This window comes from Cervus elaphus, chromosome 14, assembly GCF_910594005.1.
Source record: "Cervus elaphus chromosome 14, mCerEla1.1, whole genome shotgun sequence".
Taxonomy (NCBI): Eukaryota; Metazoa; Chordata; class Mammalia; order Artiodactyla; family Cervidae; genus Cervus; species Cervus elaphus.
The window spans coordinates 25479736-25493298 of record NC_057828.1 but is presented as its reverse complement, the minus strand read 5'-3'; the positions used below and the strand labels follow the sequence as shown (position 1 = coordinate 25493298).

The 13563-nt window shown below is 42.6% G+C and overlaps 1 pseudogene; it reads right to left on the bottom strand.

Moving 5' to 3' along the window:
* Positions 1 to 8916: 8916 nt before the first annotated feature.
* Positions 8917 to 9650, bottom strand: LOC122708076 (annotated as a pseudogene).
* Positions 9651 to 13563: the final 3913 nt, after the last annotated feature.

Here is a 13563-nt window from a genome sequence, read left to right as displayed (position 1 = left end):
CGACTAAACAACAACAACAATTTTCCTTTCTAGCTCATAGCAAGTGGCAGTGTTATCTCAGATTCCTAGGCTCTCGGGGATGCAGGCCCTTGTGTTTGAAACCCATCTCTCTCTGCTTGGGCACTGATTTCTCAGAGTCACCCCAAGTCTGCCAGAGTTTCTCACACATATGATATTTGTACTGATCTTGGTCAAAGGCTCCAAAATTTTTAGGCCTTGATAGAGATGGGATGGGAAGCCCTATATTGAATTTCTTGTGCCCTTTCTTAAAGCAGCTGTTCTATTCTTTCTAAACGTGTAAACTGTCATTTGTAGTCTTTGAATATGAGACAAGAAAAATCTCTAGCTTAGAGCAAGGGAAATGACAAAAACCATGGTAAACTCATTCCTTCTTTAGAATGTGTGCATTTTCCCGTGCACACCACTCCCCCTTACCCTACTGGTTACATCCCAGGACCTTAGAGGTATGAGACCCAACTCAGGCTAAATTCTGCAGTTAATCTAGAACTTAGTCAATCATCAACTGTTTACTGATTATCTACTATGTGCTTAGTCACTCAGTCATGTCCGATTCTTTGCAACCCATGCACTGCCCGCCAGGCTCCTTTGTCCATGGGGATTCTTCAGGCAAGAATACTGGAGTGGGTTGCCATGCCCTCCTCCAGGGGATCTTCCCAACCCAGGGATCAAACCTGGGTTTCCTGCATTGCAGGCGGATTCTTTACTGTCTGAGCCACCAGAGAAGCCTGATTATCTACTATGTTGTTTGGTTAAGTAGGTGCTGGGGGGAGTCCTGGTGTGTAATGAAATTTGTTTTACTTTTGCAGAACAAATAGTCTTCTCGGAAATAGAACAAATATAAGAACGATTAGGAAACTAAAGTACCAGACAGTTGGCTTATAATCATGGCAGGACTTTAGGAGAGAGCTTTACAAATCCATGTGATTTTCAGAAAAAATAATTTCTTGTAGATGTTGGGTAGCCCACTCCTGTGTTCTTGCCTGGAGAATCCCAGGGACGGCGGAGCCTGGTGGGCTGCCGTCTATGGGGTTGCACAGAGTCGGACACAACTGAAGTGACTTAGCAGCAGCAGCAGCAGATGTTGGGTATGAAATTTTAACAGTTGTAAGAAAAGAAGAAAAACACTCTAAGTTGGAGATGAGAGTGACCAGGAGGTGATAAAAAGCATGAAGGGACTTCGTGGACATAAAGTAGAAGGAATGTTGGGGGGATATGCAGTAGGACTTCTGTATGTCTTTAAACTTATCTTTCCTTGATCTTTCTAGACTTTTCTAAGGCAATATGCCATACTGGGGTTTAGGAGCTCCTTGGCATCATCTCAATCCAGGGATGGGAGCCTCTGTCCTTGTAGAATATTTTTAAAGAATTATTGTGCTAGATAACCAGTTTAAAGTCTTGGGCTTACAGCCACATTCCTGGACCCTTTCTTATTTTTACAGTGTGACTCTCCCTTTTTGCCTCCTTCGCTTCTAGCATTTCAGCTTCTATTGGTTGCAGGTCTAGAAGAACTTTGCAGGTGGTAGGGCTAAAAAAAAATATGCCTTCTCCTCCCCTAAAAATGCCTCTTTAATTTATGCCTTTCCATCATCTTATATACAAGATGTATACAAAAAATGAGACACATACATAAAGACAAACTGCCCTCAATATGCTGAGTGGGTCAGGGAGAGACGGGCATCTTGGTCATTACCCAAGGCTCTGTGAGGGGTTTAAGTTGCTTGATTCGTTAGCTCCAGGCCTGGTGAAATAGGTAGTATTTCATTTCAATCCTTAGTGGGATTCAGCCTGCCAATATCGAGGCTTTGAAGTGGTTTCACCTCCTGTGATGTAACCCGACTCCGTGTGCTTGAGTCTCATTTCTCAGACTCACTCCTGTTCTCCCACATGAGTCACTGGTGGCTTGCCAGCCGGTGAACCTGATCTGACTGGTCCTCTGGTTTGCAGCATTTCTCCCTAAAGGTCTATATTTCCTAGATAATTTGAGAGATGAAGATTACTGTATGTTCTGCTTGTACTGTGCTTGTTGGAGGGGGCACGCGCTGGGGTGGGGCAAGTGCTGTGAATTTCAGTTCTTTGGATTTGATTCTGATTAAGAGCAACTCTACCTACCGTCATTTTTTTTTTTTGTCCATTCACCATGAAACAGGGCTTGTTTGACCCCTTAGTTCCCATTAGAGCAGGGGTCCCCAATTTCTGGGATCTAATGCCTGATGATTTGAGGTGGAGCTGGCATAGTAATTATAGAAATAAAGTGCACAATAAATATAACATACTTGAATCATCCTGAAACCATCCTCCCCACTCCCATCCTTGGAAAAAATGTCTTCTAAGATGCCAAAAACATTGGGGACTGTTGCATTACAGGTCGTTAGCTTTACCCATTTCCTGGCTGATTAGTGAACAAAATGAGTATAAACCAGAATTGTAGAATATCTGCATTCCAAGGTTCCCAGAAGTTATGAACCTCAACTCTTTTCTTTCCAAGCTTTTTCCGTGGCCAGATGTGAGATACAGTTTTTCTTGAGACTTTTCTGAAAGGTAGAATCAGGCTTTCCATACCTCACTGTATCTTTGAATAAAATCACTTATAAAGAACCCACCTGCCAATGCAGAAGACGTAAGAGACATGAGTTCGATCCCTGGGTTAGGAAGATCCCCTGGAGAAGGGAATAGCAACCCACTCCAGTATTCTTGCCTGGAGAATTTTCCACGGGCAGAGGAGCCTGGTGGGCTACAGTCTGTGGGGTCTCAAAGAGTCGGACACGACTTGGCCTGCAATCCTCCGTGAGCCACGTGCCTGGAATGTGTTATGGCTTTGTGAACGCATGCTTTCACTGAATTTCACTGTGTTGTTACGCATTTTGCCTACACTGAGAAAATGACATAGAGGCAACCGTGTGAAGCATATTGTGTTTATTGTCAGGAAGTTTTGGAAAACATGAACCTGTGTCACACTGTGTCTGCTGACCAGGAGAACAACAACAAAAAAGCATTAATAGAATCTCCCATGTCTCAGTATCAGGAAAAATGTGTTTCTCCCAAACTGTGGTTTCTTGGGAAAACCAATCTCATAGTAGGTACAAATAAAATCTCCTTGGATTGGTCCCTGCTGACTTGAGATTTTTTGCAGTTTGTACACACAATTTTAATCTTAAAGTTGAGTGTGGCAGATCTTGGAATTTCTCCTCACGGTTCATTCTTTGCAGTCCAGCTTCAAAAAGTCTTCAGCTGCTTTATAATCACGGCCTCAATATACTGCATTTAACGTATGAATGCTCCTTTGTTTTGTAGCTTATAAAATAGTCTGGGGAGAGTAAATGGTATTTATTTGAACATGCTTTGCAATTCAGAGATTGTATTGTGTTTCTTCTTTTATCGACCCAAATCTTTTCACGTTTATCTCTTCACACTAGGTGGCAGACATGCCTCGTAGAGGAGTTTAATTTCCTTACCCAGGACTTTGATAGCTTCTAGGGGTGGGGGAGCAGGCCGGAGGTAAGGCAGATGTTAAGGGTGGACCTTGGAACGTCTTGCTCTGGTGAAGTGAGGGAATGTGTGGCTTGGGTCTCTGACTCCGGGCCTGTAGCCCCCCACAGTTGCTTTCTGCCTCTATGCTTGTCCCCAAGAGACAACGAGAGAGGGAGGGAGACAGAGACAGACAGACGGGGGTGAAATGGGTAGGGAAAAGAGAAAGATTCCTACTTTTTACCTTTTATGGGACTCCTGAGGTGGCTCAGTGGTGAAGAGCCTGCCTGCCAATGCAGGAGACCCAGGAGATGCAGGTTTGATCTCTAGGTGAAGAAGATCCCCTGGAGGAGGGCATGGCAACCCACTCCAGTATTCTTGCTTGGAAAATCCCATGGACAGAGGAGCCTGGCAAGTTGTTATAGTCCACAGGGTTGTAAAGAGTCGGACAACAGAAGTGACTTCACACAGGCTTACCTATTATGGAAGTGACCAGAATCGAATTTAAACAAGAGAGATAGGAAGTTCCACACTGTCACGCACCCTCGTGGGTGGACCTCTGGGGAGCTGCGGAAGCTGGGGGTCTGCCATTGCCAGGGTCGCTCTGCTCTGTTGAGAGGTAGCACGTTAGCAGAGTTCCTGTGTGGAAGTTAGCTCACGTGTTTTCAGGTCTTTCAGTTTAGTCGGTGTGGTGAGGAGCCCAGGAATTGGACTGTGTTTGTATATGTGTGTGTGTGACATGGCTTCCTTCTTAGATTTGGTTTTTGTCTTGGGCGAATCACTTAATCTTCCTAATATTAAGTTTGCTCATCTGTGAAAAGAGGATAATACTAGTGCTTATTTCATAGTGTGGTTTTGAGCATTAAAAGAGATGATACCCATAAAGAATTTGGCACAAGATAAGTAAATATGTTTGCTGTCATTGCTTTTTTTAAAGTCTTGGATAAGTCAAAGGCTGTGAACTTTAGTTCATAACTGATAGAACAATAGTTTTGAATAATATGATGTCCACAGATTTTTATAACCTCTAAAACTTGAAAATGTGTGCACTGTGTGTGCAGTCATTCTGAAATTTGTACTGTGTGTGCAAAGTTTTATATCATTCATAGGGTCTCGTATATAGCTGGGCACACCACAGTTAATGTTGTGTTTGTTAGATGCATGTCGTATTCCAAATGAATAGAGAGCATAAAGAGCTAGGCTTTAGCATGATTTATTTTACATATAAGAAGCTGGTGAAGGCATAAGTGATATATTCTGTTTTTTTCCTCTTGTTCATTCATTACTTTTAAATTAGGGAACATTTATGGACCAAATCCTTCCTCCCTTCCAGAAACTAAGCTAGAAGCCATTAGGATTAGAAAGCTAAGGTAGAACATGACTCCTGTCCTCAGAGCCCTGACTTCTGGGTGAGAAGACAAGCAGTGAAGTGATGCCACAAAATCCCCTCTGCATGGGATCCCACAGCAGCAGTGAGTGGACTTGCTACATTAGGACACTGCAAGCTATTGGCGTAGCTGGTGCATAGAGTACTTAGCGGGGGTTGCTGGGAGGTGAGGCTGCTTAGAAATATTTTCTAGCATTTTCCTTGTGCATTGGCTGTCAGAGTTGCACGTTTGTTTAGATGTGCATAAAATTCTGCAGTTTTAATTGATGGAAGCATGTGCTGGCTTTAACAATTTGTTCTAAAAACCTCTATAATAGAAATGGTAACAGGAACAATGGCATTTACTTTGCAGTTTATAAGAAGTGGGATTTTTGACACTGGAATTACCCTGGTGGTCCAGTGGCTCAGAGTCTGCACCCTCACTGCCAAGGGCCTGGGTTCGATCCCTGGCCAGGAAACTATGATCCTGCAAACCTACCAGTGCAGCCAAAGAAAAAAAAGTTGACACTATCTCATTTGGTTAATTATAATAGTTTTTTTTTTTCCAGTTAATGAGCTCCTGTTATTGACCATGTTCTGTGTTTGACATCTAACATATGTTATCTCACTTATTCTTAATTAGACACTTAAAAAATTTTAGATTAGGAACTTTTCTATCAAGAGCCTACGTTTACCAATAAGGGGTGCTGAGGTCGGGAGGACCCGATGAAGCTCTGGGAGAGCAGGGACCCCATCTATCCATCCATTTTCCATTATGTCCCAGCATCTTGCATGGCCTGGCACAGAGCAGGCATTTAACTGATATTTGCTGACTGACAAAGCGACATGACTTGTCCAGGGTGGCACAGCTAGGAAGGAATAGAGTCAAACTGAGAGGGAGTTGACTTTGACAATTCAGATTTGACATCGTCCCGGCTACAGAAAGTTCATTTTCTTTAATAGAAGAGATTATGCTCAGTACATGTCCTTTGGCCACAGAGCCTTGCTGGAAACGAACACAGGCTTGGTCGTCGACTGATTTTCATTTATCAAGGATGTCATCTCTTTGGTGAGCCAGTCTTTAGATGTATGTGAGATGGCAGAAGCGAAAGTGAAGGTCACTCAATCGTGTCCAAATCTTTGTGACTCCATGAACTGTAGCCCACAGGCTCACAGAGTTCTCCAGGCAAGAATACTGGAGTGGGTTACCATTCCCTTCTACAGGGGATCTTCCTGACCCAGGAATCAAACCTGGGTCTCCTGCATTGTAGGTGGATTCTTTACCATCTGAGCTACCAGGCTGACAGAGTTGGCAGAGTAGGGATGCTTTACCTCTCTCCCAATCAGGTGGATGTGATGAGAAAAGCAAACGGCAACCTCTCTTATTGCCGTATATCAGTGACCTTCACCCTTTGTTAGTTTTGAATTCTGGCTCAAAGAAATTTGTGGAGATTCTTTCATTTTTGCTGTATCATTGAGACATGAGCGAGCTCCAAAGGTAGAAATAAATGTTTTCTGTTTCTGAGAAATCGTTCTTCTCATTCTTAGTATGATCAAATAGTCTCTAGTCAAGACATTCTATTATTGTTTCAGTTTCCAGTCTTGGAGGCCATTTTGATTGAGGAGAGGTCATTCAAATTTTGGGAAAATGTTTATTTTTAAAGAACATTCTTTTTTTGAGATATTTGAGTTTATCCTCCTCAAAAATAATAACTTTCTGCTCCACCAAAACTAAAACAAAGACTTGGTTTTGCTTTGCTCTTTAAAACCTCTTTGAATAAGGTGGAAAGATTCATCCATTGAGGAATGTTGCTTTCAAAAAAAATAAAAATAATAATTCTCTATTTAATGAACTTGCCTAAATAATTTAGCAAATTGTTACTGATTGCTAGGTCTTGTGTTGGGTGCTGGGGTACAAAGATGGCAAGACACAACTCTTGCTTTCAGGAATGAGAGATGGAGAAGGACTGGTAGGCAGGTCAGTGCTGTACTTGCTATGTGAGCTCTCAGTGGGGAACACGCAAAAGCCTATGGGTCCCAAAGAGGCGGACACAGAGGCCACAGATAGCTTCCTAGCATTGGCAGCTAGAGGCTAGGAGAGTGCTATAAGCTGAAATCTTGTGTCTCCCAAATGTATATATTAAAATCCTCACTCCCAGCATAACAGTATTATGAGGGGGAGACTTCCATTTGTTTTGTTTGTTTGTTTTATTGCTAAGTCATATTTGACTCTTGCTACTCTGTGGACTAGCCCTCCAGGCTCCTCTGTCCATGGGATTTTCCAGGCAAGAATATTGGAGTGGGTTGCCATCTCCTTCTTCAAGGGATCTTCCTGACCCAGGAATCGAACCTATGTCTCCTACATTACAGGTGGATTCTTTACCGCTGAGCCACCGAGGGAGCCCTGAACACTTTCATAGGTGAAGCCATATGGGATTAATGCCTTATAAAAGAGACCCAGGGGAGCAACCTCACCCCTTCCATCATGAGAATACAATGGGAAGTCAGCCATCTACAACTTGGAAGACGGCTCTCATTGGAACCTGCCCATGGCATCCTGATCTTGGACTTTCCAGCCTCCAGAACTATAAGAAATACATTTCTGTTGTTTATAAGTCACCTAGTCTGCGGAACTTTGTGATCACAGCCTAAACTAAGACAGGGAAAGTGAAGAGAAAGGCAAGGACTTACAGGAGAGGCAAAATCACCTCCTGGATAGGAATGGGTGGAAAGTCTTAAATCCCACGGGCAGCAATCTGAAACCTCTACTGTAGAACTTTGATGTCCAACAGCTCCCCAGATTTAGCACCACATGTATTATTACAGTCTGTTTCATATTCCACAGGTGAAAGAAGCTGAGCCCTAACAGACCTAGATGGTTCTCAGGTGGAGAAGCTGGAGCCTCATCCTCTTCCTCCTCCGATGGCCATTGATGTATGCACCTCTCATGGTCATCCTTGGTCTGGATGCTGAGATGCTGACTTGCCTTTGGCCATTTATCCTGAGTCTGTGATACTATTCACTCTTCCTGCAGTCTCTTATTCCCCCCTTTTCTCCCCTTGTTTCTATTTAACCCATAACTGAGAGTATCCCTACTTATTCTAAGAAATGCGATAAAACAGCTCATGCAGCCCTGGGTGAAAAGACTTCTGGGCAGAATGGTTTATCTCCATCTACTCTTAAGACTGAGGGATCCCTGGAGGACCAAGGACTCCACAACACTTTCAATCATCTGACCAGCTCTCTGCCCTTGCTTCCCAATCTTAGTTTAGTGGACCAGACAGAATCCATGATGTTTGTCAACATGTGAGACCAATGTTAAGTCTGAAAATGCCAGCATAACTGTTTGTCTTCCAATTAGAAGCTAAGGGCAGGTAGCAGCCATTCAGAAACTCTGAAATGGCAAAGTTAGGGAATTGGGTTTTGAAAATGAGTCACCCAAACAGTTTCTTTCCAAACATCTGCAGGTTGTTAGCCTGATTTATTTTGAATTAAAAAATCTTTTTGAGCTGGCTGACAGCTTATTTTAATTCCCAGCTGTTAAAATGTTTCAGCAATTGGAATTAGGGGCTGTGCCATTGCTTTTGATGTGGTGGGAAGCAGCTCAGCACTCAGGTACACCTGGGGGAACTGCCCCTTCTCATCATGGCCCTTCCTAGTTTTATTTCTTTCTGTTTGAAAGCTTGGTGCTTTGAGCTCTTTGTTTATGATCAATTTGCTTGGGTCTTATAGGACTGGTGGCCAAAGGAGTTTAGCTCATATCCAGGATGTGGTGGCTTTTATCCAGCACATCGCGCTTTGTGGCTGCCTTAGATTCTTTCTGGGATGAGTTGGGGGAATAAACAAATATGCAAATAAGTTTATATTTAATTAACACTCCCTCCTCCTTTCCAAAAATATGCTGAAACGAATTTTCTACTCAAAGCTGTGGTTCTTAAAAATGTTTTCAAGATTTCTGTGCAGATGGTTGGCTTGGTGAGAGCCTTTGACTTGTTCCTCATTTTTCCCTGGTTGTGGGTGAGCACCTCTCTTTGCTGTGATTTTGGATAAGGGACTCGGAGACTCTATCTCCTCTCTTCCGATCCAGCCCAGCACTCACAGAAACACAACCGCCACCATCTTCTACTACCAACTCCAGCAAGAAGCCGCTCCTTGTTACTTCTGACTCCCCTACTGTAACAGCCTATCACCTTCAGGGCTAATTTTCCTCTTAAATTAGGTCCTCTAGCTACCGTCAGCTCTTCAGCTCCCCACCCTCTGCCTTTTTGACAGACAAAGGCCACACATTTATTTCTTCTTGGACACATCCATGGGCTGCCAGAGCGGCCCTTGGTCCTGGTGTGTCAGCCTCAGACACGAGGTCCCCAGAAGCAGGAAGCCCTCTGTGGGCCCAAATCTTCTTCAGTTGCTGCAGGCCTTCACAGAGCTTGTTGTCTAGACTGTTGGCCAGAACTCGACTGTATTTTCTATCCTTCATGTCCTTCTGTCCATAAGAAACAATCTGGCATCTTGCATTGGCGTAGATTCTACATGGTGGTGATCACACGTGCCCCCTTATTCTCTGTAACTCTCCCGCCCTCATGGAGAGCTTGATGTCTGCTTTCCTCGACACCGCGTGAGTATACCAGAGCTCCATGCCCTTCACTGGAGTGATGACAAAGGCAGTTTCCCACCGCCCATTGATGCTGGTCTTGAGGACTCACAAAATGTTCTATAACTTCTCAGGGATTCCTAGAGACGTGGTGGAGGCCCCGCTGGAGGACCTCTTTGGCTCCCCTTTATGCCTTAGCTTTTTCATGCTCATTGGGGTTCTGTCCCATCACTCTGTTGAGACTGGACTCTCCAAGGTCACACATGACTTTCTTAGTTGGTTCTCAGTCCTCTTGTGACTTGACTTCTTCACTTGTTCCTTGACCTCTGTGTATCTGCATTAAGAGCAATTTTGAAACGCAAAACTAGAATGATGAATTGGGACATTAAATATTAGGGTAGGGATTTAGGGTTTCATTCAGTAGGTGTTGGGGACTCAATCACGTTTGTCATCTGTGTTTAACAAAGCAGTGCATGAATTAATCCGAAGAGGAAAAATGAGTGGAAGATCGTCACTGTAGCCTAGGTGGAGGAAAGCGCTGAAGGTCCACATGGGGAAAATGGTAAAGGGAATTGGATATAAAGCAAAGATGGAAGATACACTGAAGGAGTCTAATAGATAAGACATGGAGGTTGGTAACATACGTGGAGAAAAAGCAGCAAGAGAGCCATGCCCTTCTTTAATTTTGACCTTCATGTTTTTGCTCATATTCTTGCTTTTTTGTTATGTCCGTTCTTATTTATCCCTGTTTATTGAACTCCACACTTCTTATCAGGACTCTTTAAAATTTTATGAAATCTTCTTTGATCACCTCAGTTAGCATTATCTTTAATTTTTAAGGATCTTGTAATACTTAATATATCTTTAACTTTTATCTCATTATTTTACACAATCCCTTCAGTCTGATTTTAGGTATATGACATGTGATTATCTCTCCCTACCTGTTATCTATCTATCTATCTACCTGTTAACGTCTATCTATCTATTAATACTTGGCTTCCCGGGTGGCACCTGTGGTAAAGAACTCGTCTGCCAATGCAGGATGTGTAAGAGATGCAAGTTCAGTCCCTGGGTCAGGAAGATCCTCTGGAGGAGGGCACTCCAGAATTCTTGCCTGGAGGATCTCATGGACAGGGGAGCCTGGTGGGCTACAGTCCATAGGGTCGCAAAGAGTGGGACATGACTGAAGTGACTTATCACACATCTATTAATATCTGCCTATTTATGAATAAAAAAATATGGAAATAAGGGAAGTGGAAGGAGAATGTTGATAAGTATCAGGTTACATGGTCTCATGACCAAGGTGAAATTACAGACTCTATTTCATGAGTTTGATTTTTTTCTCAATTACAGTTTTGCTCTTTTTATTTCAAAATATTTTAACTTGTGATAAGATTTTACAGTTAGATTCTTAGGAGCTTTAGTTAGAGTAGAATGACTAAGAGGAACTTAGCCTTTGGTAGATATTAGTCACACTTTCCATGTCTCTCGATGAACTGGAAGAGGGTGCTGTTTCTTATTCCTGGAAATTTAAGAATTTTTCTTTTTTTGTTGTTTATAATGTTAAGTTAAACAATTCTCCTGAGAATCTGTCTGAAGAATTTATCCTCATGTGACTGAATGCAACTTAACCAGGTTTCTAGAATTTTGTTGGTCATACTCAACAAAACAAAATTGCTTTTTTTCCACTGAGTTGTCTTTCTCTAAATAACTTCCTGTTTTGACTCTTAAGAAAAATGTAATATTGAGTGTTTGAGTAATACGCTAAGGCAAATGAATCTCCTCTGCTTCTACCCTTCTATTTTAAATATGACTAAACTTTGAGAGTCATTTTAGAAGCCTGGGTAATGTTTCTAGTGAGATTCTCCCAGGTACAGTTGAGCTGAGAATGAGTTACATAGATGCTTTCCAAATGAATTGTGTTTACACATAAGCACATTAAGATGTCTAGCTTTCTGCTTTTCCTCTTTTTCTCCATTAATATATAATTTATTTGCCTGTTTTTAATGATGAGTAAACTGCTTTGGCTTTTCACTTTCTTTCACATATTACAAATATGGTTTCATACTCAGAATTTACAAGAAATGCAAATTTTTGTGAAAAATGCCCACTGCAGTACCATCTTCAGAGTCTGTTCAGGAGCTCTCGGATGGAGCCCCATTTTCTGTTTATCTCCTTTCTTTGTTTGGCTGCACGGATTTTAGTTGTGGTACGCGGGCTCAGCGGTTGTGGTGTGCAGGCTTAGTTGCCCCAGGGAGTGGGCCAGTCTTCTAGACCAGGGATCGAACCCATGTCCCCTGCATTGGCAGGCAGATTCTTAACCGCTGGACCACCAGGGAAGTCCCAAAGCCCTGTTTTCAATATCCACCATCATCACCCCACCTTCCCTAGAGGATTTAGGTTTCTCTGGGGCTGTGCACCACCCTTTGAGGAATACTAGAGAAACTAGAAAGTGAATTTTGCCTTTCATTCCGTAATCTGTTCCCAGTTGCCTCGAGCCCCTAGGGTGTGTGTTAGTCACTTAGTCAAGTCTGACTCTTTTTGACCCCATGGGATGTTGTCCACCAGGCTGCTCTGTCGAAGGAATTTTCCAGGCAAGAGTACTGGAGTGGGTTGCCATTTCTTTCTCCAGGGGATCTTCCTGACCTGGGGATCAAACCCAGGTCTCCTGCATTGCAGGCAGACTCTTTACCATCTGAGCTACCAGGGAAGCCCAGGCCCTCCAGGGAGCAACCAGTTCTTTGGAAGAGTTGTAGGGTATGCACCCTGCTACAGCTCAGTACATAAGAATGAAGAGGATTCCCTTAAGATGACCTCTCTTTATCACTTCTAACCTCTTATTTTTGGTTGTGGCCATTTTGTGTATCACAGGGAATCCTTAAATAACCTTTCTAAAAAAGTGCACTAAAAAGTAAATTAAAAGTAAAAGGCATTTTAAATGGTGTTCAGATATCAGATAAGGATTTGGACTTAATGGCCCTGAGATTCAATAATTCAATAAAATGTGCTTCTGTAATGTTATACTGGATGTTAAAATGACATATTAAGATACAGTAAAACTCCTTTCTCTGAGAGAATGTGCTACTAAAGTTGTGAATTCACTTCTGATCTCTTTCCAGCCTTTCCTTTTCCCCTTTTGTTGGAAATACTTGCCTTTATCATTTGATATATTATTGTTTTGGTGTTTGGTGCATAAATATTACAAGCACTATCAGTAACTGGACTGTCTATTGACATTGTTTGCCAATTGTTATAAATAAAGAAACCAAGATATGTCAAAATGTCAGAACTGGTTAATGACAATGTCTCAGCTAGAATGAAGGGAAGTAGGTGTTATTTTTTTATCACACTGTCCCCAGTGTGTTAAACTCCTGTCATCATTTATTCTTTTTTTCAATTTTTATTCTTACTTGAGTCATATGAGGTAAGTATAATGATTCCAATGTTACTGAGGAGAAAACAGAGGCTCAGAGATGAACCTGCCTTGATCACACTGACCTAAGTGGCAGAGGCAAAATGTGGACTGTGACTTGCCTGCCTCTGAACTCTCTGCTTTTTCTACTAAACTGTGCTGTTATGATCCCTCATTCAGTGACGTGGATGCCAACAGAATCAAAACAGGTTTTGTTCTGCTTCTGATGGGGAACTGACACTTTCCATAAGTTCCCAGCTGCTCAGGGAGATCAGCCTGGCGCTCTGTGATGGCCAGGAGGGGCGGGATGGGGGCAGGGAGGGAGGCTCAAGGGGGAGGGGGTATATGCATACATGTAGCTGATTCACACAATTGTATAGCAGAAACTAACGCAAATCGTAAAGCAATTATATTCCAATAAAAAACAACAACAACAAAAATAAAGTTCCTAGCTATTGATTGATGAGTGGCAGGGCGTAGCTTCTAAGGTGGCAGGTACAGAAAACTGGAGAGGTGGGAGAAATCAAGACAGATCTTGAAGGGTTTCAAACCCTCCACCAACCCCTGCCTCCTGGGATGGTTTGATTTTGCTGCTCTTTCCTTATCTCCTTCTTTTCAAGACTTAACTTACATTAACTCGAACCCTTCCTGCTGGTGGGTACCCCATTCATAAGGGAGCAGATACCAGATGGGAGAAACTGAAGAAAC